We start from the raw sequence: 12356 nt of genomic DNA, 5'->3' as shown, positions 1-12356 counted from the left end.
TGCTGGTTCCCTCCAGCAGCCCGCCCCTCTTTTTTTACTTACATCCAGGTTCACCACTTTATCAAGGCTGCTTAATTGTTTTTTTTGTATGTATGAAACATTTAGAAGCCACAAAATCACCTTAACATTTACATGAACATTATAAAAGTTTAAAAGAGCTGAGTCTTTGGTAAAGGCTGCCAGTGTTTTAGAGTTAAAAACACAGAAAACCTCTCTTTTTGAACTGTTGCAGATTAAAGACAAAGGAAATGGAAATTTTCACATAAAACAGCTCTGTTACCCTCCCACCCCCATATGCCCATCAAGCGACTCTATTCTTCAACTTGACATCATCCTTCCACGCAGACAAGAGGCGAAAGAAGAGGAGGAGAGCAGAGAGAGGCAGAGGAGGGGAAGCAGATAGACGGGAGAAGAGAGGAGGTGGGCAGCACAGTTTCAGCTCTCAGAAGGCTGAGGAGGAGAAAAGTGGCAGCAGCTGAAACTTGGGCTACTAGTGAGATGAAATTTGTAGAGGAGACGCCGGAGCGCTGCAGGAGACAACATCCAGCAAGAAGCCCACATTTGGAACGGCAGCCAGCCCACTCTGAATCTGGTGCATCTCCTAACCCCGAAGGATGAGAGGGGCAGACCTTCACCTGAGTTGCCAGGGATGCCTGTGCACCACAGGAAGGCGTCCCCCTCCAGCATGTCCAATGCTACGTTACTCCTGATGCTTTGCAAGGTAATTTCTTTCACTCTCATCCCACAGGTAGAACTAACCTCATACACAATGGGTCTTTTGTGTAGCCATCATGATTTAGACTCAGTTTTATTTGCATGAATCAGTTGTTGTTTGTCCTTTCAGCTGTTCCCCTATATGGGGGTCACAGCGAGTAAACTCGCATTTGAAATTTGACAATTGTTTGACACCGGACACTGGGCTCGAACTTGTAGCCTCAGAATACAATACCGCGGCACTGACCATCGAGCTAACTTGCTTAAATCAGTAATTAAGGTAAAAGAAGCAACCTGAATCATGCCTTGCAATCAAACTACTTTTTTCCCCACAAAGCAAGCATGAATTTACATCAAAACAAAGCTTAAACAACCCTACAGTGGACCTAATAATTAAGAACCACCTATCATAAAGGGATGGTTTAACACCCAACTTCTTGCATAGTGGAACTTTTCTGCTGTGTCTCTTTTTATTTAAAAATCAGGGCAAATGCAAATCTTGTCAATTCAAAACCAAGTCTGTCACTTTCCACTCACAGAACATTAAGCACAAGTTGTGGAAAATGGGTCAAACTCAATACTGACAATATTCCGTCTACTTTTCCTCCATCAGGAGGAAGATAACTAGAGATTGTTAGTACTCTTCCGAATGTGAAGCTCTCCAATTTGCGTGCCTTTGTCATTTTCTTTTTTTTTTTTATGGGCGTAAACCCGGGTGTATGGGAGTGTGTGTACATACACACTTGGGAGGAGCTGTTTGCTTTAATTCCATTTTAAAACAATGCCAAAAGCACCTCTGCCTGTCAGACCCAGTTAGCATCTGGAGCTGTTTGACATGCTCAGGATTATTCAAGTGGCAAAAGATTTTACTCTCCACTGATCTGATCTGAAGATGTTGGCTTCTGTTGGGCGCGGCGGGAGTGTCTGGATTTGTTGTCCCAGGTATGGTTTCAACCTGTTTTCTCCACCTTTTTGCGTCCCACTTCCTGTCAGCTTCTTCTTGCGGCAGCACAAGTGCAGACAGGAATGTGTGCTTTGCCTTGGAAGAGGAAAAAAAAACCCTTGAGAAGATTTGAATTTTGAATGAGAATTTGCTTATCTGGACTGCAGACTGAGAAACAGTGAAGACACAACAATTGTAGTAGATGAGCTCAGCTGTGACAATGGAAATTAGCACTAAAATATTGCATTTTTAAATTCCCCAAATTCAACAATTTGGCAGCAAAATACGAGAATCCAATTAGTAGCTTTTATTGCTACCTTATTCTGGATTATGACAGCTTGAATCTTTTATGCAAATTGTTCATTCTGACTGTTAAAGTCATTATGGGTGGTTAATGATTGTGGCATATCGCTTTGGCTGTCACTTGAAACAAAACACTCTCTGTTGATGACAGCACAGACTGGAGTTGTTGAATGAGGACTCACTGGAAGGCATCCAGGAGCTTTCTGCTGTGTGATGCCCAGCTGCACTCACTGGAGAAGCTGTTACCTAAATACACAGATTTTTGGCAGAGCTTTGACCTCCCCCCTGAGCTCACTGCCACTGTCACCACTGCCTCCTTTACCATTCACTTCATCACCTTTGGGCACATTCTCCTCCTTTCCTTTCGGTTTATACGATTTATTTTTATTTTTTTTCTGAGTGCTTGTTCAGATCAGCAGCAAGCAGGCATCTTCATGCTTGAGGACACATCCAGTGCATCGCACAAAGATGTGCATTCGGTTTGAGGGGAAGCCCTGTTTATAGAGCTCCCAAGTAGAGGCAATCGAAGCCCATTGTTACAGATCAGAGGTGGAAAATGCACTTTAACACAAGGACAGAGATCAAAGACTTAAACACAAGTTTTTTTTCAACATTTGCAGCACTCTTTCATATAGATACAAAAAGCAATGCTTAGTGGTTTTGATTTTTATGCCTAACTTTGATTTTTATGACTCTTTTGGAAACAAACTTCTCACTTTCTATTTTTATTTTGTTGATTTTAATATACGTCTTTTTCTAGTTTTATAAATCTAAACCTGAACAAAAAAAAGATACCTAACACTAAAATGAAAAGTGTTAAAGTTTGTTGGGAATTGAAGCCAGCCATGTTGTATTCAGGACTAGAGTCTGCGCGCTAGTGACGTGGGGCTTTAAGCTCCGCCTACTTCCCTTCATGCAGTCATGGTGTTACACAACCGTTTTCGAAAGCATGAAATGGCTAATTACTGTTAAACACTTTAGAAAAATGAATTTTTAAACATACAGCAGCAAGGTAAGACTTACATGAAGTAAGGGTCAACATTTGAAAAAAATTATATATTTTTATTTTAATCAGGCCAATGTCTTGTTCACTTACATGGCAGCAGTGAGACATAAAAGTCCAGCTTTAACTTCTATTTCCTTATGTGCTCATAGTGTCAATTTCTTTCAGTTTTTCCCACTTTGTGGTAAAACGGTTGATAGATGGATTACCAAGAATTAAGGTGGTATCTCACGGGGAATGGTATTGCATCTCTACTTGGCGAACAGTGTTCACGACAGAGTCTCCAGAATGTCTTGCAATGTTCTCAGTTTTTAAAAAATAGTTGTTCAAAAGGCAGCCACACAAGTTGCTCAATTTTGAGTTGCCAACTTGTCTCTAACAACTGCAGCCCAGTGAGATACCACCTTTAGTGATTTCTGCCAAAACCTTTTTCTCCGCTAAGCTATCAGGAAACACAATCACAAATCAGAAAACAGAGTAAAGTGAAAAAAACAAAATCTCAACATTGTCAGATCTCTAAAGATCTTAAAATAAAATTAAAGTAAACTATGAACCAAGATTCACTTTCAGGAAATGTAGCAATTTTTGTCTACATGTTAAATTCTGATCATTTCAGTTATCATTTACACGTTCCTGCAACATTTCTGCACACAGGAAGCAGGTTGTAAACAGATGAACGCATTCAAATGAAAACCAAATGTGAATATATAGTCAGCTTTCATTTTCTGCAAAGTTTGTTTGGTCAGAGGTGACACTAACATATAGTAGCTCACATGTATTCACACAGACTATCAGCCACTTAGGATTACACTATACCTGTTTAGATCTTAGGTAAACTTTTGTTAAACTCTTGATGGAAGTTAAAAATATGTTGTTTTTCTTCCATCAGTGGTTTTTACTGAGATCTAGCTTCCTGTCGGAAGGTTTATTTTTAGCATGCATTAGCTTACATGCTTTTCTCTTGCTAGTTGGCGAATGAAAGCCATTGACCCGCAAGAGGAGCACTTTTCTCCTGAGAGGTGTTTGGACGCAAACTTGCACAAGCTGCTGTGTCTGCGGGCTAAAAACATGCAGCTAGTTTCTAACACTGCACCTCAGGCAACTTATATCAATACACACATATACACCTACACACACACACACACACTGATGAAATCTCACAGATGACTGCTGGCACTCTCAGAACCAAATCAAAGCAGTCCAACAGTTGAAGAAATGCTGAAGCTAAGAAAGGTATGGTGCAGGAAGATCTGCTGTCTATTTTCCACTCACCAGGCTTCAGAAAGCTGCCAGGACTGCTCACCTTCTGTCCAGCAGCACATCAATCAAAAAGGGTGTCTGATTTCTGAACACAATACGGTTGAAGCTGCAAAAAATACATTCTGCTTTAACCAGAGGCTCACTTCCTGTTTGATAACAAGTATCACCAAGGCACAAAAGAGAAAACTCAATGTGTGCTGCTGACATGTTTCTTAATGTAGCTACAATATTTTGAATCGGATTAAGCAGTGTATATATCTATTTATGCAAGAGTTGAATCTCTGGTAATTTTGCAATAAGGTTTTGAATAAATCCCTACACCCACTCCTTTACATTTGAAGCACAGAAAATTAGAAAAACACAATGAACAAATCATTCAGTGAAAATCATTACAAACCATGACGCATCGGATCAAAGAGGATGTAAAACAAGAATGCATGTTTGTGTTGGAATATGATCTGAACTGACTGGTTACACAATTCTGTGTCCGTGTAACATTAATAAAAACGTTTGATTTATAAATAGTTTGGGTTCCAGATTACAGAGTTGAAAGGGTGTGCTTCATTTAGATAAACCAAAGTGATTTATTTGTGGCTGAAAATGATCAAAACATTGCTTTTCGCAAACTCATTGGGAATTTGGTACTGCAGCTAATAGGCAAACATATATATGTTTGAGTGAGTAGTGAGGAGAATTACAGACTGAAATCAGCATTTGCAGAATTTTCTTCTTTCATTTCTATCTTAAGCCTATCCCACCAGGCAAACAAAGACATACTCAAGTGCTTTTTATATGTTCTGAAAGCAAAATACTGTCAGTGAGACTGCTGGCTGGCAGTCCAATATTTAACCTATTTATTTACCTATTATTATTAGTTCATCCTGTCTGATTCGAAACAATCTGCACTATAATTAAATCTTTTAAATTCTGAAAAAAAGAGCTAAGAAGATTTACAGAATTTGCAATAAGTATATTGTAAAATCTTTGCTCACCAATGTAAAAAAGTCATTTTCTAGGTATAAACAGTTTGAATCTCCATATCGAAAGTTGACTGAGGTAGTTTGGGTATCTGTTCGGGCTCCTCTATCTGGAGGTTTACCACGTCACACTGGGAGGACACCCTGAGGCAGATCCACAACTTGCTGAAGGGATTTGTGGGAAGGCTCTGGGATGTGTGTCGAAAAACTAAGTATACCCTTGTTGCTTCCTTAGCAACCAGATGCTGCTGATCATATACATATAATTAACATGTAATTATTGCAATCACCACTGTAAAAGCAGGCGTTTGGGCCATTTGCTAGTCTGGAGCACATGTGTGTTAACACAATGCCAAGGAGGGAAATACATCAGCAACGACGTCAGAGAACCAACTTATGCTGCCCATCAATCTGGGAAATGTTACAAGGTAATTTCCAAACAACTTAGTCCATGACTCCACAGTGAGAAACGTTAATTACAAGTGGAAAACATTTAAGATTGTTGCGTGTTTTCCAGGAGTAGACATCCTAGCAATTTTACTTGAAGTCAGACTGTGTAAAGAACAAAAAAAGAAAAGAAAAGAAAAAGAGCTTCATCTCAGACTCTACAGGCCTCAGTTAGCAGAAAAGATGAAACAATAACTTGTTGGGAAAGGCTGCCAGGAGAAAGCCTCTTCTCTCTAAAAGAAATATGGCATCACAACTTAGGTTTGTAAAGTTTCATCTGAATGAATCACAAGATTTCTTGGAACAATGTCCTTTACACAAATAAGACCAAAGTCGAGATGTTTACCCATAATGCACAGCACCATGCTTGGTGAAAAACAGACACTGCATATTAGCACAAACAAGTAATACCAGCTGTGGAGGGGTGATGATTGGGGCTTGTTTTGACCTGGGCACCTTGCAGTCATTGAGTTGACCATGAACTCCTCTATAGACCAAAGGATTCTCGAGTCAAATGTGAGGCCGTCTGTCTGACAGCTGAAGCTTGGACCAAACTGGGTCATGAAACAGGACAATGATCACAAACAGCAACAACAGGAGGACTGAAAAAGAAAAAAACAAAAAATCAAGATATTGCAATAGTCCAGTCAAAGTCTAGTCTTCAACCTGACCTTAGGAGACCTGTGCAGAACCAAATATCTACAAATTACAAATAACTGAAGCACCATTGTAAAGAGGAGTGGGTTAAAATTCCTCCGCAACTATGTGAAAGACGGATAAAGTTATACAGAAAACCACTACTTCAAAATCCTGCTGCTACAGGTGGTTCTGTAAGCTGTTGAATCATTGGGTATGCTTAGTTTTTCCACACAGCTTTTCCATTTTGGCTTTGTTGTAGGTTTCCGTACATCTGAGGTTAGATTTAAATCATTTTAGAATCTGGTAAAGATCAGATCCTTTTTACTCTGTCCTGATATGTAAAACCTTAGAATTGCCTGAAGGTGAACTGCCTTTTTGCATGACTATAAGACACTGACTGTATAATCACATAACCAATCTCTTTTACTAACAACCCTCATCCCCCTTTTTTAATAAAGGCAAAACAAAACCACAGATAAGTAAAAGTTTAAGGCCTCACTCACTCTTGTTAGTTTTCTAACTACTTCAGAGCTGTCTGATAATGTTTTAGTACAGATTGGCATTTTAAGGCAGGTTTCCATTGGTGAAACATAATCTATGGCATGGCAATCAATTACTTGGTTTACTCTCTAATTATTTAACTGCATCACCATCCACCTCAATAACAGATTACTTATCTTGCTGGTTTAATGCATCTATCTCTGTTCACCATGCCACATCAGTCTGCGAAAGAAGAACGGTTGCAGTGACTAAACCAAAGACTGTGCTTAACTTTCTTTTTTCTTATCTGTCTGCTCCAGATTGGTCTGAGACAAAAACTGCTGATTTTTCTGGGGAAAATGGTAAACACTGTCTACAATGATGAGGAAAAGGGAATTCAAGACAAGGAGAGTAAAGAGGAAAGCATCTTGGCCATGTTGGGTATCATTGGGACCATTCTCAACCTGGTAGTCATCATTTTTGTCTACATCTACACAACTTTGTAGCTTTCAAACGACATTTAAAGTTCAACGTTGCACAGAGGAGAGCTCATCTCCACCTGTTTCAGCTACTTTACATAGGCTGACCTGGAAACAAAGATGGAAGCAGCGAGGAAGAGGCTGAACTTCCTGTGTGGTGCAAAGGATCTAAGGCTATGTGAATGCCTTATGCCATCCGTTCTGCATCACAACAAACAGCCGAGACTGTGGAAAACTGGCATGCTCCCCTGCCCTTTGCAGGTAGAATTATCCAGAATATTTGATTGTTTTTGACTTGTACAAATATGCATGAAGCAAACAAGATTTGCAGCTTTTTCCAACTCATAAACCTAAAAGACTACAGAATACATATGGACTCTTTTTGCTAAGACAGTTTGATATATTGTTTTTAGCTAAAAATAAATATAAACAGTGACTGATTTATTTCAACTTTTAACCTGATTTTTCCTTAGTTAAGGGGAACAATTCCTTTGGAGATCATTGTTTCAGAGAAAATGCAACATAACTACAAACTGAGTCACATTCAATGTGTCTTTGGTTGTTAATCACACATTTTACTAAAACAGCTTCTCTTTTTATTGGCAGCTAAAAGTTTAACAGGCTTAAATGCATCCATAATGAGTGACATTGTGCTTGACTTAAAACAATGGTAGATGAGACCAAGTTAGAGATACTTTGTAGAAAATAGCATGATTACTATTTATAATTCAAGGTTTTAGTGCATCTCTTTAACCTTTAAAGGTTTTCAGTATTGAAATAAGACATTCATTTACATGGTAAACTTCTCAGGAGATCTGAGATACAGGTGGTTCACTTTCCTAAACGCTCAAATGCAGCTTTAATACTCAGAGTTGTCATAAACTTCAGGCTGTGTGAATCTTTCAACAAAGCGATATAAACTTTATGTTTCGGATCCCACCATAATTCACTTTCACAAAAGTGTACATAAATATTACAAACCCTGAGAGATGAAAAATGTAACATTTGCCAGGCATTTATTTTACTTTGTGCATCACTGATTTAAAACTTGTGCTTAACTTGCCTTAAAACATGAGGAAATGGCTGCACCATTGGCATAACATTTTATTTATTGTACAAAAATATATGTAAGTTGAATATGGTGTGCTGGTGTAAGTGCCCTGCTCTTGTCTTAAACAACACGCTAAACATTTGAACATTTTATTGTCAATTCTGCGGAACTTATTTCCATACTTGGGCCAAAATGTGTTTTATTTCCAGTTGTGTCAAAGTGAAAAAGGAGAAGACAGGACAACACTGACGTTGTCATGAAATGTACATTAAAAATTCACCTTGAAGAAGTTTTTAATTGATAGCAGTGTGGAGGGTCTGGTGACCACTAACAGTGTAGCGTGTAACCAACAGATCTGCATTTGAGGCCACTAACAAATGAAAACAAACAAACAAAAAAACCCCTCAGTTTGTGTTTGGTTTGTCTGTTCAGCTGGTGCAGCTGCTACAGCTCTGCCTATCCACTCCCTCTCAGTTACACATTGAATTATAACTGACTCTATCATTTCTCCTTGTTGTGTGATAATTGAGCACTAAATTTGTTGGTACATTCAGAAACAATTTTGGTTTGAATGACTTGTCATGGTTAAGTTTAAGAACCTGCAAATCAGCACTTTGTTAATTTTAGAAGTTAAAAAAGTGTTCATTATGACAAGTAAATTAATTTTTTTTCAATCAGCAAACTCATTTTTGACTTATTCTCATAACTAAATGTTAATATGTAATATTTCTAACCATGAGGCAGCTGCATACAGCTTTGAGCTTAGTCAAGATATAAGCTATAAAGGTAGTATTTCACTGGGCTGCGACTGCTGGCAGCTAGTTGGTGAACATGTAGACAGAGGGGGTTAATAAAATAATGTGAATGGCCTAGAATACAGTTTTGAAAGCCGTGCACAGAAAAAACTGGCCATGCAAATTGCTACAGGACGGCTTGCTTGTTCCTTGGTAGCAAAAATATTAGTGACATTGTAACCAAAAATCTGCGTCTTATCTCACAATATTGAGCCAAGTTGAGTCACCGACTAAAGTAAAGAACATGCAAGTTTAATTATCCTCTGCAGCATAAACCAAGATTTTCTACAAAAAAAAAGCACAAAAAGATTTAAGATACTAGAGTTCCCCTTGCTCTTATTTCCTCAAAATGAAGAGATTAGCTGCCGGAGAGGCCACATCTCAGTTCAGTTCAGTTTGCTTTTATCTGAGATTCTGCTGCTTTTGTGTGACAGCTGGTTGTTTTGTATTGCACCTTTGAGCAAAGCGCCTTTGCTTCTTAAACCTAACCTTAGACTAGAGTCCAAGGGTGAACCCGAGTCTTAATTTTTGGGTGCACTGCAGTATTCTCCTGCTTTTTAATTCGCCGACCAATAGATAATGAGTTGAGTCAAAATCGCTCCAATTTACCTGACCCAGTAGTGGAAATGAGAACACTTACAGAGAAAAAGTTTAGGAAAAGGAATAATTCAGCACTGAAGGACAAAGTTTAGGAGTTTAAAAAATCCTGACAGGTGGGTTTACTACTTTTTGGAGGGATTGGATTAAGTTATTTTCCCATGTTGCCCCAAGTCTTTATACCATGCAAACTCACTTGACTCTGGCTGTACTTTCCCTGTTAGCAGTCACATGTAAAAAGAAAGTCTCATGTAACTCACCCCAAAACAATAATTAAGTTCCCAAAAATACTATTTCCATAAGAAATAAGCTATAAAAGACAAGAGTAGGCCTGATGTACAGTATAAAGACAATGCAAAGCTGCTGACAGCAGGCTTCAATATGTGTAAAATACTACATTTGTGTTCATCGTTCAAAAACCTAGTGATTTCAGAAAGTGCCTGAGATAATATTATCTCTCCATCTTCAGCATAGGGGTGAAAAAGAGAAAAAACACAAAGGAAAGAACATTTGCAGAAAAACATGTATCCTGATCTTCTCTGCTGCATCCACATGGGGACTGGATTTCTACAACACGGCTTCCTTAATGAAGCCAGACAGTTATTATTTTTTGACTCCTACGTGTTTTAAAGAATTAATGAAAAATGAAAGGAAATGAAAGTTTATCAAGCACATGGAAAAATCCTATGAATGTATTCATATTTGATGTAAATGTTGAATATTTATGTGATCTTTACCTTCCTAAAGCAATGTAACCTGAACTGTTATTTCTGTTTTATTTATGTGCGACCAGAATCAGTTTAAACTTCTCTTTTAGAAAGGTTTGGAAGGTTTTTCTGCTTGCATTTTTATTACAAAATATGAAATAAACTTGTTTTTAAAGTCACTCGATCAGGACGTGTGAAGTTATCGCCTGCTGCCATGAAAGGCAGGCAGTCGTGTAATTTCCTTTTGTGTGGTTCTTTTGTCTGTCTGTTAGCAAAATATCTTATAATGGAATAGATGGAGTTTAATGAAACTCTCAGAAAGCAATTCATTGGATGTTCAACTGATTAACCTTTGGAGTCAATCTGATTCAGCCCACAGCTAATCAGCCTTGGCTATAGCTTAATGAGTTTGACAGATGTTGAAATAAGATTTGGTGTACTACTAGCCGAGAGTCATCCCAAACACATACTCTGATTGTGCAATATGTTTGTTGACAAGAAGATGGGCAATACATACTCCTTCAAGGAATGCTACTTTAATTTTATCAAGGAGTGATGAAGATCATTTGTTTTACTGTATGTCTATCTACTATTATGTAGAATATCAGCACTCATTGAAGATGATGCATACAGGAGCTGACACTTAAGTGCTAATTTAAAGAAATGTGAATTCTCCTGCATCTGACAGCTGTGTGAGATTACAGCTGAGTCCTGAAGAAGACAGAGATGAATGGGGAAACCAAACCTTTAAGAGTCTTTTGATGCAGCGAGACACATTTCCATGTCTCGCCGCAAATCAATCTGAAAGATGGAGGGAAAAAAAAACTGAGAGCGCTTGAAGCTAGCAAGACAAAGATCCAAAAAATCCCATCGCCTTAAACTAATTTATTTTCATTCCATCTCCTTTCTGATTTGTATCTTTGAAGTCATATGTATGAAGTGGTGTCAGAACAATTTCCCCATTTTATTAAGAGTGCTCTGTGATGGGGAACATACTGGAATAATCTGGTTGGGGGTAGAAATGGGACTAAAAACAGCTCGGCTTTGCTTTTTTTTTTTTTTTTTTTTTTTTTAAAATACAAAGTATGAGGCAATGAACCAAATAAATAAAACAGTAATTTGAAGAACCACAGCTGCTTAAACTCACACATGCCCAGAAGCCCATTGTTTCACCTGGATCCAAGCGCAACAGCTGTAGAAATCACTCCTGCTTTTGATGCTGAACAATGTGCAAGAGGATTGTGGCACATGCAAGATGAAGGATTCAGCCAAGCAGATCGCCGAGATGACATCATTTTGCTGGTTTCACAGACAAAAAATCAGCAATTAATCCATCCATCACACAAGCCACTCCAAATCAACAAGACACACTCATGCGTGGCGATGCCAACCCCGCTTCAGTTGTTATGCAAAAGAAATTCAACCTGTGGCAGCAGCACACATTAAACTTTAATGCCACAGTGCAGAGCTGTTCCCGTGTTGGCTCTTCCCCCTCTAATCATTTCAATAATTTGCTTAACGCCAAAAATGGTGAAAACGAAACATACAACCCCTGGCAAAAAGTATGGACTCACCAGTCTTGGATGAGCACTCATTCAGACATTTCATGCTGTAAAACAAACTCAGATCAAAATCATGATACAATAATAAGGTCATTCCAAGGTGCAACTTGTTGGCTTTCAGGAACACTCAAAGAAATGAAGAAAAAACATTGTGGAAGTCAGTAAATGATACTTTTATTGACCAAACACAGGGAAATAAATATGGAATCACTCGATTCTGAGGAAAAAAGTATGGAATCACTCAAATTGGAGGTAGAAAATAAGGACACACCCAGTCTATTTTCTTTCCCTAAATGGACACCTGTCCCAGATTAGATGTGCCCGTTAGTCTGCAGTTAAAAACACCTGCAGTCATGACACTTTGAAGGGCTGCTGGACGACGTGGAGTAGCAAGAAGCAT

General features: G+C 38.5%; 1 long non-coding RNA gene across 1 annotated transcript; it reads left to right on the top strand.

The window, feature by feature from the left end:
- The first annotated feature begins 303 nt into the window (after nucleotides 1-303).
- LOC112450345 lies at nucleotides 304-10573 on the top strand. The gene is made up of 2 exons (XR_003038919.2): nucleotides 304-721; nucleotides 7087-10573. It is a non-coding gene; the product is annotated as an uncharacterized LOC112450345 (long non-coding RNA).
- Nucleotides 10574-12356: the final 1783 nt, after the last annotated feature.

The sequence above is a fragment of the Kryptolebias marmoratus genome, linkage group LG10, assembly GCF_001649575.2.
Source record: "Kryptolebias marmoratus isolate JLee-2015 linkage group LG10, ASM164957v2, whole genome shotgun sequence".
Classification (NCBI taxonomy): Eukaryota; Metazoa; Chordata; class Actinopteri; order Cyprinodontiformes; family Rivulidae; genus Kryptolebias; species Kryptolebias marmoratus.
Note: the sequence above shows the minus strand (reverse complement) of the source record. Positions and strands in the feature narration are given on the sequence as shown.